The following is a 6,492-nucleotide window of genomic DNA, read 5'->3' as shown; positions in this document are numbered from 1 at the left end:
TTAGGTACTACTAAAAGTAAATTTACAGTATTTGAGAAACATGGTCAAGATGGTACACAAAAATAAGGTAAAACATTATATACAATAGTAGATAAAGTCTGAGTATCTTAAGGAAATGCAAGAAAAAAACAAGCTGACTAAAGCAAAAATATACAAAATGTGGCAAGACTGACCATGTGTTTGTAATTGTTAAAGCTGGATAATAGTACATGGCAGTGGGGCTTCCCTGGTGGAGCAGTGGTTGAGAATCTGCCTGCCAATGCAGGGGACAGGGTTTGAGCCCTGGTCTGGGAAGATCCCACATGCTGTGGAGCAACTGGGCCCGTGAGCCACAACTACTGAGCCTGCGCGTCTGGAGCCTGTGCTCCGCAACAAGAGAGGCCGCGATAGTGAGAGGCCCGCGCACCGCGATGAAGAGTGGCCCCCGCTTGCCGCAACTGGAGAAAGCCCTCACACAGAAACGAAGACCCAACACAGCCAAAAATAAATAAATAAAATAAAGAATTAAAAAAAAAAAAAAAAGAAAGAAAAAAGATCCCACATGCCACAGCTAAGACCCGGTGCAGACAAAATAAATAAATATTAAAAAAAAAAAAAATAGTACATGGCAGTGAATCATTCCATTCCCTTGACTTTGTGTTTGAAATTTTCCATACAAAAAAAAAAAAAACAGGAGAAAAATAAAACTGAAAAAAATCCAACTTGTGTTTTTTGAAGACCTTTATTAAACAACTAAATAAAAATATAGAAAAGTAATAACAAACACATGATGCATTGAATTATAAGTTTCCTAGGGAAAAATAATACAATACAGAATATTGAATTAATATCAGGGGGAAAGAGACCGACCATCAATTAACCAAGAAAAGGTTGTGACTTTTAATGAAACGAATAAGTTCAGTATTCTACTTTGTTGTTGTTTTAAGCTTTTAACGAGATAAATGAGAATGCTGGTTCAAAAACACGCACACACACAAACACACACACACACACACTGTCCATTGCCCCAAACAGGAGAGGGGATTCTTAGGAAATTGCAACTTATATAAGCAAGTACAATTGACCCTTGAACAACATGGGTTTGAACTGCACAAGTCCACTTATATGTAGATTTTTTTTTCAATAAATGCATACTATGTTACTACATAATTTAAGGTTGGTTGAATCTGTGGATGCAGAACCATGAATATGGAGCACCGATTTCAGACTGTGTAGGAATGGGCACCTCTAACCCTGGCGTTGTTCAAGGGTCAGTGGTAGTTTTAGATAAATGATTTGCGAAAGTTTTTGTACTAAGCCAGTTATTTTTTTACATCACTGGGTGCTAGGAAACTAAATGTTTCTAAAATACAAATATGGTACCAATTCAAAGACAAAAGGGACGTTTTTGGTTAAAATGATATTACATTGAGTCCAATACAAATACCTTAGTAAAATTATGTGTAGCCAAAAACTTTTGGAAATAGAATCAAATGAAAAACAAAAGTAAAGTTTTAAAGAAAAACCAGGCCTAATATTTAATAGTTTTGTTAGTAGAATCACAGTATTAGTGGGGTGGAGGACTTTAGTATGTTACCCATTGTTTGGTCTAAAATAAAATATATACACTGCCTCAGGAAATTTTGTCTGAAAATTGAATCTGCATTATGGACTAGCTTCTCAGTGAAGAACCTCAAGCTGAATGATGAGGGTGACTTGTTAAAGAAAAATAAAATAAAGAGTTTGTATCGTTAGGAAAACAATAAAAATTACAAGCCTGCATATTTTGTTCTCAGAAGTTCCCTTTGGAACAAAAAAAGCATAAACGCCCTAGTATACTACCTACCCTGGTCTGAGGGCTTTCTTTGTTTGCTACTTTGTTCCCCTGTTTCTGAACACTTCTCCTCCCCTTAGCACCCGTGGACCCTGTCTGTAATCTAACATCCAATTCTTATCAGAATTTTCTGTCCCCTGAATCAATCCTGTCAACTCCTTAAAGCTAATTTTGTATAGAACAAGATTTATTTAAACAATCTTTCTGACAAATTTATTTAAAGACTCCTAATTTAGAAGGAAGAAAAGCACACTTAAGAGGTAACTAAATAATTTAGTGATTCTCACAAGGAGACCTAAGGGAAAACTTAGGAGTGCACATGGGTACTTACTTTTTCTGCTTTATTGAGGTATAAATGACAAATAAAATTGTAAGATAATTAAAGTGTGCAACATGATGATTTGATATACATCTACGTTGTGAAAGGATTCCCCTCCCTCCAGTCAAGTTAATTAACATATCCATCACCTAACATATTTGCCTTTTTTCTTTTTGTGGAGAGAACATTTAAGTTTTACTCTCTTAGCAAATTTCAGTTATACAAAACTGAAACTGATAACTGAGTGTTATCAACTCATAGTCACCATGTTATACATTCGATCCTCAGACCTTATTCATCTCATAATTGACTTTTTCCTTTTTACCAATCTCTTATTACCCCCATCTGCAGTCCCTGGAAACCACTTTTCTACTCTGTTTCTATGTGTTCAACTTTTTTTTAGATTCCCCATCTAAGTGATACTGTAACCGAAAGTGGGGTCTGGCTGCTGACCACTCAAAAGCCAATAAAGGGGCAAGGTTGGTGGAAAGGAAAGTTTGCTTTATTTTGGATGCCAGCAAGTGTGGGGGAGGGCGGATGCCTGTCCATAGGCCAACTCACCCCCACTGAAAATCAGGGGGCAAGAGCTTTTATAGACAGAGGGAGGGGGCTACATGCAGAAATAGCACAGTCAGCTCTGACAGTCATCTTGAAATTGGTCATTGGTGGTCTGATCAGCGTCATCTTGATTGTTTTAAGTACAATTAATCTTTATTTCCAGGGTAGGTTTGTTTCTATTTCTTGAGGCCAATTCTCGGAATTGTGGCAGCTTATGTCATGGCTACAGTCTGGTCATCACGAAGTTAACTTTTCCACCTGGTGTGGGTTTCAGTATCTATAAGACAGCTCACAGGATATGGCTCAGAATATTATCTATAGCCCTTGAGAAGGAACTAAAGGTCCTTGACTATGCTTAATGACTAAACTATTATTATTTGGTCTCCTTTGACTCTTGTCCTTTGTTTCTGCATTTTCTCACTTCTCTGATTAAACTTATTCTTTGGCTAAAGTTTTTCCACAGACAAAAGGCAGGCTGAGGACATGGGTGGCATAGACCATAGGGTCCTGCTCCATTTCAATACCATACAGTGTTTGTCTTTGTCTGGCTTATTTCATTTAGCATAATGCCTTCTAGGTTATCCACATTGTCAAAAATGACAGGATTTCCATTTTTTTTAAGGCTGAGTAATATTCCTCTGTGTGTGTGTGTGTGTGTGTGTGTGTGTGTGTGTTTGTGTCTGTAAATGTATCTAATAATTTCTTGATTATTCTTCCACTGACAGACAGGTTGTTTTCATACCTTGGTTATTGTGAATAATGCTGCAATGAACATGGGAGTACAGCTATCTCTTTGAGATAATGGTTTTGTTTCCTTCGGATATATACTCAGACGTGGGATTGCTAGATCATATGGTAGTTCTATTTTAATTTTTTGAGGAACCTCAGAAACTGTTTTCCACTGTGGCTGTACCAGTTTACACTCCCATCATGTGTGCATAAGAGTTCCCTTTTTAAAATATGAAAGCATTTATTGAGTTCAAAAAGATAAATTTATAATATATTACACATGAAAAACTTACAACTTACTTTGTAAGACAGCTTCTTAGAATGTAAAGTTAATTTTAAATTACAATGAATGTGCAACACTTTATAGTATAAGCTCCTGTCTTTTTGAACAATGTAATGATCATTCTTGAGAATTAAAATAAGTTTCTGTAGTATTCATCGCTGTAGCTATACAGGAATAGCACAGACACCTTTTTTTCTACTTTGATGTTATAAATTTCATCACAGACTAATTTGAGGTGTCTTTATTTTGACAAGGATGACAGCAGCTACTTCACAGTTGTGTTAAATGCCTGTTCATCAGCATCCCACTCTAATGATAAAAACTGTAAGATTGTTTCTTTGGGTAGATCCACAGCCAAAATTTCAATTTCACTGCTTTTCTGATGTAAGTTGGCAAGGCAGGTATGAAGTGTTTTTATCTGAGTTTCATACCATCCCCTAGTGCTGGCTGACAGCTTCTCTGGGACTATCACACTCACAATATGAACAAATGTTGCTTCATGGATTTCAACAAACCTGAAGCATTTGAAAATGACCCCTTCAGATTTTGTACTGCAAGATTTTCAGAAACTTCTCTGATAGTCCTTTTGTAACCGAGCAGGACCCAAGGGGCCTTCCTGTGACACCTGCCCCCTACATCCTCCACTTGCCTCTTGTCTGTAGAAAAACTTTAGCCAAATAATTAATTTAATCAGAGAAGTGAGAAAAATGCAGAAGCAAAGAAAAGCAGTCAATAAGACAAAATAATAATAGTTTAGTCATTAAACAAAGTCAAGGACCTCTAGTTCCTCCTCAAGGGCTATAGATAATATTCTGAGCCATGTACTTTGAGCTGTTTTGCAGATACAGAAACCCCAACCAGGTGGAAGAAGTTAACTGCATGATGACCAGACTGTAGCCATGACATAAACTGCTCCATCTTACACAATTCCAAGAACTGGCCTCAAGGAAATGGGAACAAACAGACCCTGGAACTGAAGATTAACTGTACTTAAAACAATCAAGATGACACTGATCAGACCACCACATGACCAAATTCAAGTTGATTGTCAGAGTTGACTGTGCTGTTCTGCATGTAGCCCACTCCCTCCACTTACAACCCCTGAAACTTCCCTTTAAAATCTCATGCCCCTTGATTGGCAGTTGGGAGTTGGTTCTTTGCGACATGAGTCCACCTTCTTCCCAGGATTGCTGGCCTCCTAAATAAAGCAACCTTTCCTTTCTACCAATACTTGTCTCTTGAGTATTGGCTTTCAAGCAGTGAGCAGCCAAATCTAAGTTTAGTAACACTTTCATCACTGACTTTAGTCCTCAGTTTCTGCCCAACGTGGACCATGAGATTGGACTCCAGCACTCATTTCTCTGTTAGCCATTCCTTCTCAAAAGATTTAACCTTGACATGGCTTCCTTCTTTATCTGAGACAAGGGTCACATAGGTGAGTTCATCATGTCTGCAATACTCCTGTAATTCCTCTTGGGACTGTGACGAGTCATACATGATTTCTGCTGTGATTCTCGCTGACCAGAGTTTCTGGGCTTGGTTGATGGCTCTGGTCATGGACATCTGGCCAGCACTTACAACAAGGAGGTCACAAGAGCTTATTATAACAGGTTCTTCCAGGTTGAGGACAGCAGATTCCCTTTTCTCAACATCCTTGCCAACACCTATTATCATTTGCCTTTTTGTTAATAGTCCTCCTAAGTGGTGTGAGGTAATATTGCAGTTTTGATTTGCATTTCTCTGATGATTAGTGATGTTAAGCCCCTTTTTATGTGCCTGTTAGCCATTCATATGTCTTCTCTGGAAAAACTCTATTCCAATCTTTTGCCCATATTTTAATTGGGTTGTCTGTAGGTTTTTTGCTATTAAGTTGTATGAGTTCCTTGTATATTTTGGATATTAATCTCTCAACAGATATGTGGTTTGAAATATGTTCTCCCATTCCATAGGTTGCGTTTTCATTTTGTTGATGGTTTCCTTTGCTGAGCAGAAACTTTTTCCCCACATTTGGTTCACTGGTGTAATAGTAGCAGAAATACTATTGTCAAGTTTATAACAACTCTAAATTGAAAGGTATGAAACAAAAAATGAATATATAGAATAAACAGATTATAGAATTATCCATGGGAGAAAAACCTTCTGTGATAAATGACTTCTGACCTTTTAAAAAATATTTATTTATTTGGCTGTGTGGGGTCTTAGCTGCAACACAGGGGATCTTTGTTGCTGTGTGTGGGATCTTCAGCGTGGTGTGCAGGATCTTTAGCTGCAGCATGTGGAATCTTTAGTTGCAATATGTGAACTCTTAGTTGTAGCACGTGGGATCTAGTTCCCTGATCAGAGATTGAACCCGGGCCCCCTGCATTGGGAGTGCAGAGTCTTAGCCACTGGACCACCAGAGAAGTCCCGACTTCTGACTTCTTAGCAGTATTCAGTTGGGAGTTCCAGGAACTGAAATATTTTGTCTTAAGTTTCAGTAGTTTTCTGTAGAAGACTTAGCTTTGTTTTCCTAGAAACTTGATGATAATTTTTCAGAGACACATAATCAACAAATGATTCTCTGCCCCATTTAAAAATTGCATTCATTATTTACCAAAAAAGGTGAAAAATATAATAAATTTTAGAAATATTTATTTCAAATGTATTAATAAAATAGGTCTTTGACACTGCAATTTTTAGTTTCCTGGAAAATTCACTTATGCGGAATGGCTTATTCTCTGACAGGGGCACAGTACAAGATTTTTAGTTTTATATAATCCCACTTGTTATTTTTGCTTTTGTTGCCTTTGC

At 37.4% G+C, this 6,492-nt stretch overlaps 1 pseudogene; it reads right to left on the bottom strand.

Moving 5' to 3' along the window:
- Positions 1 to 3,832: 3,832 nt before the first annotated feature.
- On the bottom strand, positions 3,833 to 5,376 carry LOC133084579 (eIF-2-alpha kinase GCN2-like; annotated as a pseudogene).
- Between the last annotated feature and the right edge of the window lie 1,116 nt (positions 5,377 to 6,492).

Source organism: Eubalaena glacialis, chromosome 2 (assembly GCF_028564815.1).
Source record: "Eubalaena glacialis isolate mEubGla1 chromosome 2, mEubGla1.1.hap2.+ XY, whole genome shotgun sequence".
Taxonomy (NCBI): Eukaryota; Metazoa; Chordata; class Mammalia; order Artiodactyla; family Balaenidae; genus Eubalaena; species Eubalaena glacialis.
This window is presented reverse-complemented; position numbering and strand designations above follow the sequence as displayed.